This window comes from Entelurus aequoreus, linkage group LG13 (genome assembly GCF_033978785.1).
Source record: "Entelurus aequoreus isolate RoL-2023_Sb linkage group LG13, RoL_Eaeq_v1.1, whole genome shotgun sequence".
NCBI lineage: Eukaryota > Metazoa > Chordata > Actinopteri > Syngnathiformes > Syngnathidae > Entelurus > Entelurus aequoreus.
The window spans coordinates 33,736,311-33,750,418 of NC_084743.1; positions in this window are offsets into that span (position 1 = coordinate 33,736,311).

Sequence of the window (14,108 nt, forward strand, 5' to 3'; positions counted from 1 at the left end):
CATCGTTAGCAATACATCATTAGTCATTTTTGCGAGGGCTGTCTCCGTAGAGTGATTTGCCCTGAAACCGGATTAAAAAGGTTCACAGAGATTGTTAGACGCTAAGTGTTCATTTAGCTGCTGTGCAACAATTTTTTCGAGGATTTTCGAGATAAACGGAAGGTGGGAGTAGTTTACCAAGAGATCAGGATCGAGGTTAGGTCTTTTGAGTAGAGGATGAATAACCGCTTTTTTGAATGCTAGGGGAACAGTGCCAGAGGAAAGTGATAAGTTTATAATATTTAACACTGATGGACCTAATAATACAAAAAGCTCCTTGATAAGTTTCCCAGGAATTGGGTCAAGTAAACATGTTGTTTGTTTTGTCCCATTTACACATTTTAACAATTCCTCCAATGTTATTTCATCAAAGAGAGAGAAACTATTTTGGAGGGCAGTGTCCGTCGTATATACAGTCGTGTCTGTGTTAATAGAACCCAGTTGTAGCTGGGATGCGTTGTCTTTAATCTCTTTTCTAATGACTTCAATTTTCTTATTAAAGAAATTCATAAAGTCATCTGCTGAGTGGGTGGAGCTACTGGGAGGAGTCCCTTGTTGGGTTAGCGATGCTACTGTACTAAACAAAAATTTAGGATCATTTTTGTTGAGGTGGATGAGATTTGAGTAATATTTAGCTTTAGCTGAGGTAAGCATGCGTTTATAAGTTATTAAACTATCACTCCATGCTTGATGGAAAACCTCAAGGTTAGTCGCACGCCATTTGCGTTCCAGCTTTCTACATGATAATTTCTGGGCTTTAGTTTCTTCTGTAAACCATGGGGTACGCCTTTTAGGGGCCCTTTTTAGCTTTAGCGGTGCTACACTATCAATGGTGTCGCGCAGGGCGTCGTTAAAGTTGTTAGTGAGGTTATCAATAGAGCCCACATAATTTGGGAATGGTGCCATTACCGAAGGCAGTAGTCAGAGTCATCGTTGTGGCAGCATGAATGATAGACAAGATGCCAAAAAAAGTGCAGTTCCCCCTTAGAGACTATTATGGGTTATTATATTATGATTTTTTTTTCACTTCCTTGTAGTCTACATAACATCTAATGGTGGTTCTTTGGTCAAAATGTTGCATAGATTATGTTTTATGTTATTATTATTATTATTACTATGTTGGCTCAGTGGCCTTGTGGTTAGAGTGTCCGCCCTGAGATTGGTAGGTCGTGAGTTCAAACCCCGGCCGAGTCAGACTACAACAATGGGTAAACCATTACCTCCCTCAGCATCAAGGGTTGGAATTGGGGGTTAAATCACCAAAATGATTCCCGAGCACGGCCACCGCTACTGCTCACTGCTCCCCTCACCTCCCAGGGGTGGAACAAGGGGATGGGTCGAATGCAGAGGTTCATTTCACCATACCTAGTGTGTGTGTGAATATCAGTGGTACTTTAACTTTTTTCACAGACCATCTTCAAGCCGCTTTCTGACTTTCTCTTCAGGATGTGCCGTTTTGTGGGCGGTCTTATTTATGTGCCTCCACTTTGACTGCATCTTCTGCCCATCAGCCATGTTGTAGTTTTTAGCGCCTCCACATGGCGTTTACTGACATATATCCAGTTAGATCTAGATACGCTACTTTGTATTAGAAATGGCAACAATTCATGTGAATGTGCGAGACAGTCTGCCAGACAACAAGAGGTTGGAAAAGAGGATAGAGAAAAATAAGTAACTTATTGACTACAACCTTGGACTACATTGGCGGACTTGCTCAAAGCTCTTTGGGTATATGCTTACATCACCAATGGGAAAATCATTACAATCGGGAAAATCGTCACAAATGGGGCAGATTCCAAACGGCTCGTTTGGAAAAAGTATGAAGGACGACAAGACTGTTTTATAAAGGTCTCCGCCATGCCTCCATGGTTGGATTTATGCAGATCCCAAATACACAAAAACAGGTACCAATAAATGGGAAAAGTTGCTTTTGCATAACTAGTCTCCTTTAAGGCTTCCAGGGAGGGAGTACAACCACACTAAACCTCACCATCCTCTGGGTCACGGCACCACTGTAATTCGCCTGGTGTAGTCCCTGCTGCCGGTCCACCTAGGACTCAAACTTGGGTCCTCTGAATGAGAGTCAAGAGAGCAAAGCCACGATGGCTGACCTCTGTTACAACTGCATGGGTTCTATTTATCACGCCAAACTTACCATATCTCATAGAGGTGTAACATTTTTGTTGATACCGCAATATTTTGGTTTCAAAGTCTCCCCAAAATACTGTGACGCGTGACGGTATCAAACAACAACTTGGTGTGTAGTTTTTGTCTGGCACTTTAGGGTTGTCTGGGTCTGAAATTAAACTACACCCAAACACCTCCATTAAGGTTTTTTATACATGATGTAAGTATATATGTAAGGTACCGGTAGTAAGAGGGACATTTATAATAAGATTTACTATTTAAATATTTTTCTAATTTTAAGCATACGCGGCGCTTTAATTTAAAAATCACATCACAACTTTTGCTTTTTTCTATCACAACGTCACTGATTATTACTCACTGCAGACTCCATGATCCTCGCAAAAAAAGGGGGGGTGAAACAAAGCATCCTTTTGTGTGTTTCACGCCATTTCCCGGGTCTAAATTGGCTGTCAAAGTGTACCAACTTGTCGGATTAAGTCCTCATTCTTCTACTACTAAGGTGTGAGGCATTATTTATAGACTAAAATGAACTTTCATGAGCACTGAGGCGAGGAAGCAACTCACCAGGCAGTGATGTCAACATAGCCACACAAGCTTGCAGCTATAAATAGTTTGTCCGCGTTACCGCTTATAATAACAATATCACTAATACTTGCTTAATATTCAAGTCCCTAAATGTAAATGTATGAGTATTGTTGGTGTTTTTTGGATGGTTATTTAATGGGTTTTATGGGCGGGATAGAGGACCTCCTATTGGCTCCATTGTAAGCCGACTTTTATCTATGTTTATTTACAAATTAGAATGCATTCAAAATAAATACACGTCATCATGATTGTGAGCAATAGGCAGTTCCCCTTTAATACTGTGATAATGTCATATCGTGAGATTTTGATACCGTTACATTCCTAATATGCCATGATAGTAGGAACAACTTCCGGTGGCATTTGTTGCTTGGGGAGTCGCTTGGTTGACTCGCGATTTTGGAGTGAATACTTGATGCAGCCCAGCCTCACAAAGTCTCTCGGGGCCGCAAGGTAAGTTCAGTTTTAGACCCTGAGAGCCTGTACAAAGAAGCGGGATTTATGCTTATCCAGAATATGTTGAAGATTGTACTACGGAGCTGGTAAACGGCTTTGCAGGATACTTGTGCGCTGGAGCTAACCTGCTCGGGAGAAGACTTGGTTCAAAGATACAGGATTAGAGCCACTAATAGTACCAGTGTACCATCCATTGACCAATTTGTATGCTGCTGTGTTGTTGGTTCATTGTTCATGTTTGTGACTGGTCACCTACTGTTAATTCCGCCCCTTTTACATGGTTGCACTCATCAAAAGACATAGCAAGTCCTAACTTGACTAAGTTATTCAGCTTCATAGTGCAGTGTTCACTTGGTTATCGCAGGGGTTACGTTTCTGGCTCTCAGATTCTGCATCCACAACATGGTAAGGCTTAAAAAATCATACCATCAGTGAGTGAATGTGTGTGTGAATGAGTGAATGTAATGTATATTGTACAGCGCTTTGGCATTCATTTCTCAAACCGTCTTTTCACGTGTGACAAATACATACAGCAAAAATAGGTGCATAACAAATACAACTCACTATAACGCTGAATTAGTGGGAGCCTTGGGTGTGTTCCTTTGCAATGAAATGGTTGATGGTATGTACTATATACCATCAAGTTATATACCATTAACCTGTAAAAGGAAATTAGCCTTTGACTACAATCTGGCACATTTACATTCTATATGTTCATTGATGAGAATTAATTGCTGCATGTAACAACTATATAACAAATGGCGACTTCCTAAAAGTTTAATTATACAAATTATTATCTATGAACAAGCTTATTGGTGTGTTTAACGGGACAGGTGAAAGTTAAGTCGGAGAAAATACGGCTGTTTATAAATTATATGATGTTACTGCAAATGCTTCACATGCCGGTACATTCCCCAAAACGATTGTTGGGGACTACTGGTTTAAGGTATAGTAAATCACTCTATAAATGCAGACCATTTACCATTTCCCTAAATCGTTTGAAGAGGAAAACTATAAGCTTTCAAGCAATGCAAAGTTTGTTTTCAATGTCTTACTTTAGGAGTTATGTGATGATCCGTTGCCCGGATCATGTTTTTTTTAGTTTAGTATTTCCTTAGTTGTTGATTTAGGTCTGTGTCTGCACCCAGGTTTGTTTTCATTGTTGCTATGGGTGCTGATTATTGTCACCTGCCTCTGATTAGTAGTCGGGACGCTCACCTGCTCCCGGTCACGAATCAGAGAGATATTTATTCCTGCCTCTCACCATGCTCTGCCTGGCTGTTTTGTTTGCTACAGGCAACAGTTACGTTGGTTTCCCTTACTTCTTGCTCCTGTTCCTGTGCTAAGCTTTTCTATAGCTTTACCGTAGCTTCCCGTGCCATCGGCACCATTTTGTATTTTGGCTTTAGTTTTGGAATTAAATCATCTCTCTCACCTGCACGTTGCCTACGGACGTCCATCCCCATCTTGCGGAAACGACCAGCGCATTACCATGCGACCCAGACGTGACAAGTTATTTAATGACATATTCTGGTCTCTGGCTCTTCGCTTCTATTCGACATTTGCCCAATTTAGCGTATGTGTACAGAGAGACAACAACAACAACAGAACAACATCAGCAAAAGCTATATATGCAACTATGATACCAAAAATTATAACAAATAACCAGTTAATGATGTCGATAGTAATAGGATAGTACTATACTATACTAATAGAAATAACACAATTGACAATGGATAATAATAATTACTTCTATTATCAGCATTACAATATCTTCAAATGCTACAATACATACATGTAATGAATACTTGAATTACAAAAAAAGCAGATAGGAGGGAGGGGAAAGAGGAGCGTATTATATTAACCTTCTACATTGTTATAGTAAAAATAGGTTGAGCTTTAGCAGTGTGCCGTGTTTCAACCCAGTTCATGCCGGTGGGGGGGAACAACGTTAATTTATGTTAGATGAAATGTGATTGTATGCATGAGTGTATTTATGTATATGCACATGTGTATATCTACAGTATGTATGCATATTTGTACAGTCAATGTGCATGTGGATATATGTAGTGTGTATGTATGTACATACAAATTATGTGCATGTATACGTACCTATGTACTTATGTATGTGTGTATGTATGTTTGTATGTACAATATATTTGAGGTTTATTTCTGTTTAAGCACTCTGTTAGTTATCTTGGGCGCTGATTTATTGCACCTGCCTCTGATTGGTGGTCAGGATGCTCACCTGCTCTTGATTGCTCATCAGAGAGCTATTTATACCTGCCTCACGTCAACTCAGTCTGGGAGTCTTGTTTGCCGCTGGCGACTGTTAAGTTGCTTTGCTCTATTATAATATTAGTTTTTGCATGCTAGTGTTAAGCTACATGTTGCAGTTCATGATTTTGCTCATGCCATGCTAGGCTTAAAATGTGCATTTTCAGCTGTATGCTCTTTTTTTGCCTCGTTATTGGATTAAATATATCATTCCTACCTGCAAGCTGCCTGTTGTCCTCCAAACCCTTGGAAACGCAAACACCACACCATGCCGAAACATAACATTGCTGTTTGAATTGTCTACTGTTTTCATAAAACATGATTTCCTGAGCTATAAGCTGACGATCGTTGCGCTATTTACAGTAGGTAACATGTAAATTGTAGCACGGTACCAGAATTTCAGTAGTTGATACAGTTACTGTACCTATGAATTTTTACAATCCTTCATACTTACTCAATTCCACAATAAAAAATAAAATAAACAGAATCCATGTACTTTTAATGTCACTGCTTTATTGAAAACTGTTTCATATTGTCAATTTTTTTTTGGTGATAACTGTACTTCAACATCTTTGTACACATAATTTAAATTGCAGTATCAACTGCCAAGAAAAGTAACTGTATATTCAAAAAAGAACAGCAGGTTCTATAATCTCCCAGTATGTCAAAACAAACAACACTGTGCTTATAAAATTGTTTTAATATCATGGTAATGTGACAACATGTTATTGTAATGAAATAGGCTAATAAAACAGACATGTTGCCAAACGACAGAAGAACTTATGGAAACGATAAAGGTTTGGTTGCACGCTTCTGGAGGTTTTCTGCTCGCTGTGGTTATGCACACTCCTTGGGCTCCACTTACTTTTGTGAATGCTTGTATTTGATATTTCAAAAATGCATGATTCAACATACACATTTCTGTCAATTTTAATGTGTAGCTCGAGTGGCTATAGTGCATCACTGATCATTTCTGCTATTTCTAATGATCTGAAAAACCAGGCGCGTATGAGGTGTGTTGTAAAGCCGCGTTACGCCACTTCTAGTTATGCTACACTGACACACTTCCATTATAATTAGTTTTTTAGCAAGGGTGAAACTAAATCTGCATTCCACAAATATATAAATATATGGAAACACTGAGTCATTTTTTTTTAAGACAGCAGGATTTCTTCTCCGGCGCTGACTAAGTGCTAACACGCTGAGAATTGACACAGCTCAAATAGGAAAAAGTGTTCGGCATGGACAACACTGAAAAAAGCAGGTATGAATGTATTTTTTTTTATGTTGGATCAAAGTGGTGTTGCCAACACGACCAGTGTTCGTAATAATGGCGTTATATAATAACGGTGTTAGTAACGTGGTTACTTTTACTAGTGACAAGTAATCTAATTAATTTATTTTAGGTCCGTTAATACGCCTTTGGCGATAGCTTGATGTAACGTGACACGCTATTGTTGATGTGGTTTTATGTCGACAACAAGTTCAATGCAAAAAATATATTTTTACTGGTGAAAGCAACAAGCAGCACCACCCTAAAATGAACTTGATATTAAATAGGAAGAGGCAACATCACACTGTAACACAGCAGACAACATACACACATGTACACGATGGGAATATTGAACAACAAATCAATGATTGAAGTGGCAAACTTGCCATCCAAAATATACCCCGATTGTCAGTGGCTGGCCGTGCGTTTCCCGCCCAGGCCTTCAGTGATGTCCGACTTCAAAGATTACCTCTCAAAATATAGTAGTTGATGTCACCACATGAGCATTGCTGGAGAAGTACTATACAGAAACACATTACGGGTTATTTTTCTGGCGCATTTAAGAATCAATCAAAACACATCAGCAATTAAAACATATCTTATGTGGTACTGTCAAATTTAAAATTGCAAAAAACATACTAAAAGTGAAAAAATAAAACATTTGAACTCACTATTTGTCGCCGTATAAGCCAGTGGCACTCCTCGTCATCAGATTTTTCGAGTGGAAATGGCTAGCATTTCCATATTTCATCGCCAGAACAGCTGAGCTAGGCCGACATGGTCTCACAAGATGTAGTTTCTCTTTAAATATCCTTCTTGAAAATGGCCTTGCAAATGTATATCTGCCACCTAATCAACGTTTTGTTCTCCTTCTCTGCTATCCCGGTCTGGCTACGTCGCAACACTTCCTGCTTCCTGCTAAATTTAAACTTGTGAATGGATACTCACTTTGGAGTGACTAGCGTGTATCCAATCACAGTCTCGTTAACATCAGGCTACTTAGATAGGCTACTGTCAACAACTTGTGATCTGATTGGCTATCGCAACTGTCTGTGTTCTCAAATTCCTCCGCTAACGGTCCCGATGAGTAGCCAATCACAGGACGCGTAAATGTCACGTTCAACCTTCGGCCAGCTAGAAGGCCTTACTGACAACAACTTGTGATCTGATTGGCTATCGCAATTGTCTATCAACTGTATGTGTCCATTCACTTACAGTGCACGGACGCCCGCATTGTTGTTTCTGAAGGCCTCTAGCAGATTTCATACAGCATGGCAACATAAGCTAGCTGAATTCTGATTGGATACAAACTAAAACTAAAAACAACAGCGCTGGAAGGAGCATAATATGACATGAAGAGAATATGAATACTTTTAGATATTTATGGAAAGTGAATTAAAAAATAATTGTATCTTTAATTATGATCATGATTTCTGGTTATGTTAGGCCAGCAGAGAAGGCCTTGCTGGCCCTGACGGCACACCACTGCCGTTTGTTGACAAGAAGATATGACATCCATCGAAGCACATTCAATCTCTTTATTAAGCAGAGGTAACACAATCCGGTTAAAAGATTCAAAAGAGCTGGCATCAGAGCCGACTAAGTGCACTGCTAAATGCTGAAGCTAAAAAACAGAGCTCCGTTGAAACTCGCAATGACGTCACACGTAACTAGGCAACAGGCCCCGCCTTTTAAAAGCAACAGATTCCGCATACTGTGATCTTATATTAAACATCTCTCATATGTATATGCCAGATATTTCAAAGTTGTTTTTTTAAGTGACGTATAAATTACTTTCCCTAATAATTAATTACATTTATTAAAGAGTAAATCCGTTAGTAATTCAATTACTATTTTGGCAAAGTAACGAGTAACTATAATTCATTACTTTTTTAAAGTAATTTTCAGAACACTCAACACGACTGACGTGTGTCTCAAGGCTGTGTTTTTGCAGCACGGGGAGGCAATTCTATGCATGTTGTGTTTGGTTGCCAAGCATTTGGAAGAGACTAAAGCCTATGCTAGCATTGTATTTATTGGTTTTAGTTCAGCATTTAACACGATGCAACCTTACCTGCAACATTAATTGGCGGCTAATCTTTGTGCTACTCAAGTTAACTTTTGGCAAAACAACTTACTCTTCGACTCCTATTTTTTAATAATACATCTCCAAATTGGTGAGACTTTTTCGAGCGATGTCAAACAGCGGCTAGAAGTAGCATCGTACATTAGGCGCAGCTTAGAAAATACTGAGACTGCTATAAACGAGCAGCAACTCGAGGAATTACCCAGGATGTGACTAAGTATTTCCACGAGGAGCTCTGAGCACACGTCTACCCAACGTGTCCTGGGTCTTCCCTGTGGCCTCCTATTGGTCAGACGTGCCCGAAACACCTCGCCAGGGAGGCGTCCAGGGGGGCATGTGGTCCCATCTCATCTGGCTCCTCTTTATGTGGAGGAGCGCGACTTTATTCTGAGCTCAGAATGGAAACAGGAGGGGCCAGCATAAAAAAACGGTTTACAACCTACAAACAATGTTTAACATAATTAAAACACTCTAAACATGAAATAACGCCCACGTAGTCACCTGTACACTAATTTTACCCAAAATAGTAGCCTTGAGTGTAATGTAATGTAGAAAGCCTTACTTTTGAGTACTTTCTATCAGGCATGCTTGCTTTGTTGGGATAGAAAATTCCAGCATTGCGTAAAAGCAGTCCAACACATTATACGCCTGTTTGCCTGCCAAGTGCTTGAGCCGGTGCCAAGTCTGCACCCGGATGTGACATCAAGTGGAACAAACGAATCGAAATGTGGTAACATTTGATTTTACGAGAATTTTATATAAAAGTACGAATTTGTTACCCATTCCTAGGCTTATATTCACCATCTGTTTACACATAACACAATTAACTCTGGGTTTTAATAGGTTAAAAATATAGCTGCAAATTGCTGCAATGATTTTTTTTGTTTTGTTTAGTTTTTTTGTTTGAGCCTGTGTGTGTGTGTGAGTGTGTGTGTGTGTGTGTGTGTGTGTGTGTGTGTGTGTGTGTGTGTGTGTGTGTGTGTGTGTGTGTGTGTGTGTGAGCTTGTGGAGATGAGCTTAACCTCACACCCTCATTTAGGCTGAGACAAGGTGATAATTAAAGTCACAGTCTTCTCTCGACTTGCATCTGGTGTGTAAGCTCACACATGTGCACTTCTGTGAGCAGAAGTGTGGGTGTTTTTGTAAGTCTGTCATCCATCTGGTGTGTGTGTGTGTGTGTGTGTGTGTGTGTGTGTGTGTGTGTGTGTGTGTGTGTGTGTGTGTGTGTGTGTGTGTGTGTGTGTGTGTGTGTGTGTGTGTGTGTGGACAGCACAAGTAACACACTGGTAAAAAAAATATTTATTTTTTTTACAATTTATCGAAACAAGTCGGCAATTATAATAGTCATTCATTCAAATTTATGTGCATAAATAAGTTGAAATATATTGAATATAGCTCAGTGGTGACTCCTTGTGCTTTGCCCCAAAACAGTTTTGTTGACTGACATCAAAACGTCAACAATTTAGTTGCGGTATTGTCTGAGAGTGGGGGAAAAAATAAAACCCACACAACTATTTGGTGCCATGTTTAAAAAACAAAAACAAAGAAAAACTTGTTTTACAAGGCGGAAGTGTTTTATGTAAATTACACCCCTTAAGATATTATGTATTTTATGGACAATTAATTATGACAGAGACAGAATGGGAAAAATCTAGAAGAAAATGACATGAATTAAAAAAAATATATATATATATATATATTTTTATTTTTGATTAAGTAAAATAAGTATTTGATACCTTGATCAACCAGCGAGCATTCTGATCCCCACAGATTGCTTAGGTTGTGTTCATGAAACACACAAACAAGTCCTGTATCTTTAAGAAAGTACTCCTAATATCAACTAATGTATATAAAATACACACATCACACATTCAGGATTAGGGGTTTGTGGATGGTTAAAACAATAGGGTAGTGAGGTAAGGTTACGGCAGGGGTCGGCAACCCGCGGCTCTAGAGCCGCATGCGGCTCTTTAGTGCCGCCCTAGTGGCTCTCTGAAGCTTTTTCAAAAATGTATGAAAAATGGGAAAAGATGAGGGGGAAAAAAAAAAAAATTGGTTTTAATATGGTTTCTGTAGGAGGACAAACATGACACAAACCTCCCTAATTGTTATAAAGCACACTGTTTGTATTAAACATGCTTCACTAATTAGAGTATTTGGCGAGCGCCGTTTTGTCCTACTAATTTTGGCGGTCCTTGAACTCACCTTAGTTTTTTTCCATGTATAACTTTCTCCGACTTTCTAGGACGTGTTTTATGCCACTTCTTTTTTTGTCTCATTTTGTCCACCAAACTTTTAACGTTGTGCGTGAATGCACAAAGGTGAGTTTTGTTGATGTTATTGACTTGTGTGGAGTGCTAATCAGACATATTTGGTCACTGCATGACTGCAAGCTAATCGATGCTAACATGCTATTTAGGCTAGCTATGTGTACATATTGGATCATTATGCCTCATCTGTAGCTGTATTTAAGCTCATTTAGTTTACTTTAGGTCATCTCAATTCAATGTATATCTCATGACACACTATCTGTATGTAATATGGCTTTTAATTTGTTGCGGCTCCAGATTTGTTTTTGTATTTTTGCTCCAATATGGCTCTTTCAACATTTTGGGTTGCCGACCCCTGGGTTAGGGTTAAGATGGGGGTAAAAATGAGGCAATAACAGTAAAACAGACGGATCAAAAGGGGTAGCTGTACCAGTTAAGTGCTCGCATTTTTTTCTTTAGTGATGTTAAATTTCAATTAAAAGTTACAAAACCCAAACCAGTGAAGTTGGCACTGTGTGTAAATCGTAAATAAAAACTGAATACAATGATTTGCAAATCCTTTTCAATCTATATTCAATTGAATAGACTGCAAAGACAAGATACTCAACATTCAAACTGGTAAACTTTGTTATTTTTTGCAAATATTAGCTCATTTGGAATTTGATACCTGCAACTTGTTTCAAAATAGCGGGCACAAATGGCAAAAAAGACTGAGAAAGTTGAGGAATGCTCATAAAACACTTATTTGGAACATCCCACAGGTGAACAGGCTAATTGGGAACAGGTGGGTGCCATGATTGGGTATAAAAGCAGCTTCCATGAAATGCTCAGTCATTCACAAACAAGGATGGGGCGAGAGTCACCACTTTGTGAACAAATGCGTGAGCAAATTGTCGAACAGTTTAAGAACAACATTTCTCAACGAGCTATTGCAACGTAAGCGGCAAGGCCGAAAACCAACATTGAATGCCGGTGACCTTCGATCCCTCAGGTGGTTCTGCATCAAAAAGTGACATCAGTGTGTAAAGGATATCACCACATGGGCTCAGGAAGACTTCAGAAAACCACTATCAGTAACTATAGTTTGTCGCTACATCTGTAAATGCAATTTAAAACTCTATTATGCAAAACGAAAGTCATTTATCAACAACACCCAGAAATGCCGCCGGCTTGGCTGGGCCCAAGCTCATCTAAGATGGACTGATGCAAAGTGTAAAAGTGTTCTCTGGTCTGACGAGTCCACATTTCAAATTGTTTTTGGAAACGGTGGACGTCGTGTCCTCCGAACCAAAGAGGAAAAGAACCATCCGGACTGTTATAGGCGGGGAGTTCAAAAGCCAGCATCTGTTATTTGCTTTGCACATGACTTGTGGAGTTTGAAAATGTACCAAATCAGTTCATTTCAATATTTTAGAATCAATGAACAGAAGATTTGTGTGTTTTCCATATGCAACCGTATGTACAGTATTATTCTAAGTGATCTTTTCTGCAGTACTGTTAGTAATGCAAGTGTACTTCCCCCATATCTCTACACAGTAACTCAGGTATGGTAACACCAATTAACAGTGTAGCGCAGACCTGGCCAACCCGCGGCTCGCGAGCGTCATGCGGCTCTTTGGCTGGTTTCACGCAGCTCTTAACTCTGTTATGAGAGTAGCGTATGTGTGTGTGTGTGGCCCTTTACGATATGACAGCATGTGAGGTGAGTGAAGTCAGTGAGTGGGTGGGCGAGAGAGGTGAGGGAGCGGTAACAGTGAGTGTGTGCAGTTGCTAGTATCTTGGTGGATGGCTGCGTGCAAGACACCACTAAAGTCACAAAGTTGCAACAAACCGCCGGCCTCGTCATTCACCCTCGAGTCCGGAGCTGTAAAGACCCACTGACGGGTAAAGTGAAGGGTGTTACCCCCGAAGTACATCGGCCCTGGAGGAACGTCTCCCCTGCGCTCCTCGACTACGGTCTGGGAGCCGGTAGCAGGAAAGGTGTAACAACTCTATTAGCGCCTTAGTGTTTACCATGAAGTCTTTATTTTGACAGCGCCTCGCGGTAAACTTGTCTGAGTGCAAACTGAGGCAGTATTTGTCATGGATAAAACTTTTGGCGAATCAAAATTTTTGACCAATAAAAACGCAATAAATGGGGACGGAAATTTGACCCGGCAAATATAAACAAAAGAAAACACTGCCGGAAAGCGATAATCGATACAATAAAAAAAAACAAGCAAACCGGGCGGTAGGTAAAAAAAAAAAAAATCTGCGTCCGTGTGACACGCAAACTTCCGGAATTGCGCGTCCTTTCTGATTTCAATGCGTTAAAAAGACACACAAAGTGCGGTAACGCCAACACTGCTTGACAGTATAACAAAATAATTCACATTTATATTCTGTAATAAAATCTCAGTTTTAGAAAAAGTGCAGAGGTAGAAATATTCCAAATAACCTCTTGTATACAATGTAAACATAAATAATGCCTCAAAACAAGTTAATTATATTTCAACAAAACACAGCAGACGAGCTCTCACCCTGCACAACTGTTTTGTGCTTTGTAGTGCTCTGCCCCTCCCTAACGAATGCTGCTGCGTTCGCTTACCTCCACAATTTGTTTTGTTTTTAACCCTTTCTTAACCCTGGACGTACATTGAAAATGTACGTCAAAATGAAAAACTCAAAATGACGGACATTTGAGGCATTTAAGAAACCCCGCCCGGACAGCCCCGCAAAAGAGGACATGTCCGGGGAAAAGAGGACGTATGGTCAGTCTAACAGAAAAAGAAGAAGCCGAAGCCGGTTTGAGTGACGTCAAACGTGCATGTGCGTGAGATCACAGTAGTAAACAATTTGTGACAAGTTCACTCTCAAAATGGCAGGGAAAAAAAGCACAGCAAAACGAAAATATGAAGAAGAACACATGACATTTTTAACAGAGTGGGAGAGTTTATATTTTTTTGTTGAACGTAATGGCAAGCCATTCTGCCTTATA